The following is an 8,423-nucleotide window of genomic DNA, read 5'->3' on the forward strand; positions in this document are numbered from 1 at the left end:
ATTAAGTCAGTGACGCCATCTAACCATCTCATTCTCTATTGTCCCCTTCTCCCACCTTCAATCTTTCCCAGTATCAGAGTCTTTTCAAATGAGTCAACTTTTCACATCAGATTGCCAGAGTGTTGGAATTTCAGCTTCAACATCAGTCCTTCCAATGAACATTCAGGACTGATTTCCTATAGGATGGGCTGGTTGGAACTCCTGGCAGTCCAAGGGATTCTCAAGAGTCTTCTCCAACACCACAGTTCAAAAGCATCAATTCTTTGGCGCTCAGCATTCTTTATAGTGCAACTCTCACATCCATACAAGACTACTAGAAAAATCATAGCTTTGACTACATGGACCTTTATTGGTGAAATAATGTCTCTCCTTTTTATTATGATGTCTAGGTTAATCACAACATTTCTTCCAAGGAGCAAGCATCTTTTAATTTCATGGCTACAGTAACCATCTGCAGTGATTTTGAAGCAAAAATAAATAAAGCCTATTACTATTTCCACTGTTTCCCCATCTATTTGCATTGAAGTGATGGGACTAGATGCCACAATCTTAGTTTTCTGAATGTTGAGGTTTTTTTTTGTGTGTGTGTGTGTGTGTGTTCTTTTTTTTTTTTATTAGTTGGAGGCTAATTACTTCACAACATTTCAGTGGGTTTTGTCATACATTGATATGAATCAGCCATAGATTTACACATATTCCCCATCCCGATCCCCCCTCCCACTTCCCTCTCCACCCGATTCCTCTGGGTCTTCCCAGTGCACCAGGCCCGAGCACTTGTCTCATGCATCCCACCTGGGCTGGTGATCTGTTTCACCATAGATAGTATACATGCTGTTCTTTTGAAATATCCCACCCTCACATTCTCCCACAGAGTTCAAAAGTCTGTTCTGTATTTCTGTGTCTCTTTTTCTGTTTTGCGTATAGGGTTATCGTTACCATCTTTCTAAATTCCATATATATGTGTTAGTATGCTGTAATGTTCTTTATCTTTCTGGCTTACTTCACTCTGTATAATGGGCTCCAGTTTCATTCATCTCATTAGGACTGGTTCAAATGAATTCTTTTTAACGGCTGAGTAATATTTCATGGTGTATATGTACCACAGCTTCCTTATCCATTCATATGCTGATGGGCATCTAGGTTGCTTCCATGTCCTGGCTATTATAAACAGTGCTGCGATGAACATTGGGGTGCATGTGTCTCTTTCAGATCTGGTTTCCTCAGTGTGTATGCCCAGAAGTGGGATTGCTGGGTCATATGGCGGTTCTATTTCCAGTTTTTTAAGAAATCTCCACACTGTTCTGCATAACAGCTGTACTAGTTTGCATTCCCACCACTCACACCTATGGATAGATCAACTAAACAGAAAATTAACAAGGAAACACAAACCTTAAATGACACAATGGACCAGCTAGACCTAATTGATATCTATAGGACATTTCACCCCAAAACAATCAACTTCACATTTTTCTCAAGTGCACACGGAACCTTCTCCAGAATAGATCACATCCTGGGCCATAAATCTGGTCTTGGAAAATTCAAAAAAATTGAAATCATTCCAGTCATCTTTTCTGACCACAGTGCAGTAAGATTAGATCTCAATTACAGGAAAAAAATTGTTAAAAATTCAAACATATGGAGGCTAAATAACACGCTTCTGAATAACCAACAAATCATAGAAGAAATCAAAAAAGAAATCAAAATATGCATAGAAATGAATGAAAATGAAAACACAACAACCCAAAACCTATGGGACACTGTAAAAGCAGTGCTAAGGGGAAGGTTCATAGCATTACAGGCTTACATCAAGAAACAAGAAAAAAACCAAATAAATAACCTAACTCTACACCTAAAGCAATTAGAGAAGGAAGAAATGAAGAACCCCAGAGTTAGCAGAAGGAAAGAAATCTTAAAAATCAGGGCAGAAATAAATGCAAAAGAAACTAAAGAGACCATAGCAAAAATCAACAAAGCTAAAAGCTGGTTTTTTGAAAAAATAAACAAAATTGACAAACCATTAGCAAGACTCATTAAGAAACAAAGGGAGAAGAACCAAATTAACAAAATTAGAAATGAAAATGGAGAGATCACAACAGACAACACTGAAATACAAAGGATAATAAGAGACTACTACCAGCAGCTCTATGCCAATAAAATGGACAACTTGGATGAAATAGACAAATTCTTAGAAAAGTATAACTTTCCAAAACTGAACCAGGAAGAAATAGAAGATCTTAACAGACCCATCACAGGCAAGGAAATCGAAACTGTAATCAAAAATCTTCCAGCAAACAAAAGCCCAGGACCAGATGGCTTCACAGCTGAATTCTACCAAAAATTTAGAGAAGAGCTAACACCTATCTTACTCAAACTCTTCCAGAAAATTGCAGATGAAGGTAAGCTTCCAAACTCATTCTATGAGGCCACTATCACCCTAATTCCAAAACCAGACAAAGATGCCACAAAAAAAGAAAACTACAGGCCAATATCACTGATGAACATAGATGCAAAAATCCTTAACAAAATCCTAGCAAACAGAATCCAACAACATATTAAAAAAATCATACACCATGACCAAGTGGGCTTTATCCCAGGAATGCAAGGATTCTTTAACATCCGCAAATCAATCAATGTAATACACCACATTAACAAATTGAAAGATAAAAGCCATATGATTATCTCAATAGATGCAGAGAAAGCCTTTGACAAAATTCAACACTCATTTATGATTAAAACTCTCCAAAAAGCAGGAATAGAAGGAACATACCTCAACATAATAAAAGCTATATATGACAAACCCACAGCAAGCATCACCCTCAATGGTGAAAAATTGAAAGCATTTCCCCTGAAATCAGGAACAAGACAAGGGTGCCCACTCTCACCACTACTATTCAACATAGTGTTGGAAGTTTTGGCCACAGCAATCAGAGCAGAAAAAGAAGTAAAAGGAATCCAGATAGGAAAAGAAGAAGTGAAACTCTCACTGTTTGCAGATGACATGATCCTCTACATACAAAACCGTAAAGACTCTACCAGAAAATTACTAGAGCTAATCAATGAATATAGTAAAGTTGCAGGATATAAAATTAACACACAGAAATCCCTTGCATTCCTATATACTAACAATGAGAAAACAGAAAGAGAAATTAAGGAAACAATACCATTCACCATTGCAACAAAAAGAATAAAATACTTAGGAGTATATCTACCTAAAGAAACAAAAGACCTATACATAGAAAACTATAAAACACTAATGAAAGAAATCAAAGAGGACACAAACAGCTGGAGAAACATACCGTGTTCATGGATTGGAAGAATCAATATTGTCAAAATGGCTATTCTACCCAAAGCAGTCTATAGATTCAATGCAATCCCTATCAAGCTACCAACGGTATTTTTCACAGAACTAGAACAAATAATTTCACAATTTGTATGGAAATACAAAAAACCTCGAATAGCCAAAATAATCTTGAGAAAGAAGAATGGAACTGGAGGAATCAACCTGCCTGACTTCAGACTCTACTACAAAGCCACAGTCATCAAGACAGTATGGTACTGGCACAGAGACAGAAATATAGATCAATGGAACAGAATAGAAAGCCCAGAGATAAATCCACGAACCTATGGACACCTTATCTTTGACAAAGGAGGCAAGGATATACAATGGAAAAAAGACAACCTCTTTAACAAGTGGTGCTGGGAAAACTGGTCAACCACTTGTAAAAGAATGAAACTAGAACACTTTCTAACACCATACACAAAAATAAACTCAAAATGGATTAAAGATCTAAATGTAAGACCAGAAACTATAAAACTCCTAGAGGAGAACATAGGCAAAACACTCTCCGACATAAATCACAGCAAGATCCTCTATGACCCACCTCCCAGAATATTGGAAATAAAAGCACAAATAAACAAATGGGACCTAATGAAACTTAAAAGCTTTTGCACTACAAAGGAAACTATAAGTAAGGTGAAAAGACAGCCCTCAGATTGGGAGAAAATAATGGCAAATGAAGAAACAGACAAAGGATTAATCTCAAAAATATACAAGCAACTCCTGCAGCTCAATTCCAGAAAAATAAATGACCCAATCAAAAAATGGGCCAAAGAACTGAATGTTGAGTTTTAAGCCACCATTTTCACTGTCCTCTTTCACCCTCATCAAGAGGCTCTTTAGTTCTTTGTCACTTTCAGCCATAACAGTGGTGCAATCTGCATATCTGAGGTTATTGATATTTCTCCTGGCCCTCTTGATTCCACCTTGTGCTTCATCCAGCCCAGCATTTCTCATGATGCACTCTGCATATAAGTTAAATAAGCAGAGTGACAATATACAGCCTTGACATACTCCTTTCCCTTTTTGGAACCAGTGTGCTGTTCCATGTCCAGTTCTAACTGTTGCTTCCTAACCTACATACAGATTTCTCAAGAGGCAGGTCATGTGGCCTGGTATTCCCATCCCTTTCAAAATTTTCTGCAGTTTGTTGTGATCCACACTGGCAAAGGCTTTGGCATAATCAATAAATCAGAAGTAGATCTTTTTTTTTATTGTTTATTTTTATTAGTTGGAGGCTAATTACTTTACAATATTGTAGTGGTTTTTGCCATACATTGACATGAATCAGCCATGGATTTACATGTGTTCCCCATCCCGATCCACTCTCCTGCCTCCCTCCCCATCCGATCCCTCTGGGTCTTCCCAGTAGATCTTTTTCAGGAACTTTCTTGCTTTTTTGATGATCCAACAGATGTTGGCAATTTGATCTCTGGTTTGTCTGCTTTTTCTCATTCCAGCTTTAACATCTGGAAGTTCACGGTACTGTTGAAGTTTGGCTTGGAGAATATTGAGCACTACTTTACTAGCATGTGAGATGAGTTCAATTTTGTGGTAGTTTGAGCATTCTTTGGCATTGCCTTTCCTGGGATTGGAATGAAAAGTGACCTTTTCCAGTCCTGAGGCCACTGCTGAGTTTTCCAAACTTGCTGGCATATTGAGTGCAGCACTTTTACAGCATCATCTTTTAGGATTTGAAATAGCTCAACTGGAATTCCATCATCTCCACTAGCTTAGTTCATAGCGATGATTACTAAGGCCCACTTGACTTCACATTCCAGGATGTCTGGCTCTAGGTGAGTGATCCCACCATCATGGTTATCTGGGTCATGAAGAACTTTTTTGTTTAGTTCTGTGTATTCTTGCCACCTCTTTTCAATATCTTCTGCTTTTGTTAGGTCCATACCATTTCTGTCCTTTATTGAGCCCATCTTTGCATGAATGTTCCCTTGGTATCTCTAATTTTCTTGAAGACATCTCTAGTCTTTCCCATTCTACTGTTTTCCTCTGTTTCTTTGCATTGATCACGGAGGAAAGCTTTCTTATCCCTCCTTGCTATTCTTTGGAACTCTGCGTTCAAATGGGTATATCTTTCCTTTTCTCCTTTGACTTTTGGTTCTCTTCTTTTCATAGCTATTTTTAAGGCCTCCTCAGACAGCAATTTTGCCATTTTGCATTTCTTTTTCTTGTGGATAATCTTGATCCCTGCCACTTGTATGATGTCATGAACCTCTGTCCATAGTTCTTCAGGCACTCTGTCTATCAGATCTAATTCCTTGACTCTATTTCTCACTTCCACTGTATAATGGTAAGGGATTTGATTTAGGTCATACATGAATGGTCTAGTGGTTTTCCCTACTTTCTTCAGTTTAAGTCTGAATTTGGCAATAGGAGTTCATGATCTGAGCCACAGTCAGCTCCTGGTCTTCTTTTTACTGATTGTATAGAGCATCTCCATCTTTGGCTGCAAAGAATATAATCAATATGATTTCAGTATTGACCATCTGGTGATGTTCATGCATACAGTCATCTATTGTGTTGTTGGAAGAGGTTGCTTGCTATGACCAGACCAATGCGTTCTCTTGGCAAAACACTATTTGCCTTTGCCCTGGTTCATTCTGTACTCCAAGGTCAAATTTGCCTGTTACTCCAGGTATTTCTTGACTTCCTGCTTTTGCATTCCAGTACCTTATAATGAAGAGGACATCTTTTTGGGGTGTTAGTTCTAGAAGGTCTTGTCGGTATTCTTAGAACCATTCAGCTTAACTTCTTTAGCATTACTGGTTGGGTCATAGACTTGGATTACTGTGATATTGATTGGTTTGCCTTGGAAATGAATAGAGATCATTCTGTTATTTTTGAGATTGCATCCAAGTACTGCATTTTGAACTCTTGTTGACTATGATGGCTACTCCATTTCTTCTAAGGTATTCTTGCCCACAGCAGAAGATATCTGAGTCATCTAGTTAAATTCACCCATTCCAGTCCATTTTACTTCACTGATTCCTAAAATGTTGACGTTCACTCTTGCCATCTTCTGTTTGATCACTTCCAATTTGCCTTGATTCATGGACCTAACATTCCAGTTTCCTATGCAATATTGCTCTTTACAGCATTGGACACTACTTCTGTCACCAGTCACATCCACAACTGGGAGTTCTTTTTGCTTTGGCTCTGTATCTTCATTCTTTCTGGAGTTATTTCTTCAGTGATCTCCAGTAGCATATTGGGCACCTACAGACCTGGGGAGTTCATCTTTCTGTGTCATATCTTTTCTTTTTTGCCTTTTCATACTGTTCATGGGATTCTCAAGGCAAGAATACTGAAGTGGTTTGCCATTCCCTTCTTCAGTGGGCCACGTTTTGTCAGAACTCTCCACCATGACCCGTCTGTCTTGGGTAGCCCTACACAGCATGGCTCATAGTTTCTTTGAGTTAGACAAGGCTGTGGTCCATGTGATTAGATTGGTTAGTTTTTTGTGATTGTGGTTTTCAGGCTTTCTGCCCTCTGATGGAGAATGGTAAGAGCCTTGTGGAAGCTTCCTGATGGGAAAGACTGACTGAGGGAGAAACTGGGTCTTGTTCTGATGGATTGGGCCATGCTCAGTAAATATTTAATCCAATTCTCTGTTAATGGGTGGAAGTGTGTTTTCTCTCTTTTATTTACCTGTGGGCAAACTGTGGTAGAGGTAATGAAGATAATGGTTAAGGATAATGGGACCTCCTTCAAAAGGTCCCATGCATGCACTGCTACACTCAGTGCCCCCGACCCTGCAGCAGGCCACTGCTGACCTACTCCTCTGCCAGGGACTCCTGGACAATCATGGGCAAGTCTGGTCAGTCTCTTGTGGGGTCACTGCTCCTTTCTCCTGGGTCCTGGTGCACACAAGGTTCTGTCTGTCCCTTCAAGAGTCTGTTTCTCCAGTCCTGTATAGGTTCTGGCAGCTCAATGGTGGGGTTATTGGCAACCTCTTCCAAGAGGGCTTATGCCATACCCAAGTCTGCTGCACCCAGAGTGCCTACCTGTATGGCAGTCCGCTGCTGACCTGTACTTCCACAGGAAACACTCAAACACAGTTCTATCTCAGTCTCTGTGGGGTCTCTGTGTCTTCCACAGGACTGGGGGAAACAGACTCCAGTCTTCGAGGGCACAAACAAAACCTTGTGTGCACAAAGACTCAGAAGAAAGGAGCAGTGATTCCACAGGAAACTCAACTAAAACTACCTGCTAGAGTTGGAGGGTCTCCTGTGGAGGCATGGGTCAGCAGGGGCTTACAACAGGGATGGGGGCTGGGGACTGGAAACAACTGTCTGGCAAGTTCCCCTTTGGTATAAATCCTCTTGGAGGTTGCCATTAACCTAACCATAGACTTCATAGATTCAGGCCAAAACACTGCCTGAAAGAAAGTCAGCATTTGGCTGGTGGCTCAAAACTGACCAGAGGCAAACACATTAGAAAAGCTGAGAGTTTAATAATAAGTAAACCATTATTCTGTAGGTAAGGCTTTTGATAATAAACTCAAATGATATTTAAAAAGCAGGATACATAAACTCTGAGAACCAAGGAGGTTTTGGTGGAACATAATTGTTATCAGACAAGGTAAATCTTCCTGAGACAAGATTATCAAGATGATCACCAACCAATCTGGAGGGATGTATTGCTGATCCTGTTCATGATGCCAACTGTCTAGCCGTATCTCACTGTGTGCACTGTTCATTGAACCCATGGTAGGCAAGGTACAAGCTAAAATGCTGGGAGAAGACTGAGGAGCCATATGAACTGCAAGCAATCTGTTCTCTCCTGGCTGATGCAGCAGCCATAGCAGTAGACACTCTATATTCTTTCCTCTCGTAGCTGACCCCATGGACACAGCTGTGATGCAGCAGTAACGCTGCTGCTTCTAGGTGGAGTTTGTATATACCTACAGCACACAACCCGTAGCAAAGTGAGTACCTCATGACATGCATGCACAGTGCTATAAGCGATCTCAGCTGTTACATAGTCATTATTTACAAAATGTGCGGTGAGAGAGCTTGAATGTGCCATCTTGACTAATTTGCTCTCTCCCCCTAAGGGGTCATTCTCT

The sequence above is a fragment of the Cervus elaphus genome, chromosome 9 (genome assembly GCF_910594005.1).
Source record: "Cervus elaphus chromosome 9, mCerEla1.1, whole genome shotgun sequence".
NCBI classification, from domain to species: Eukaryota; Metazoa; Chordata; class Mammalia; order Artiodactyla; family Cervidae; genus Cervus; species Cervus elaphus.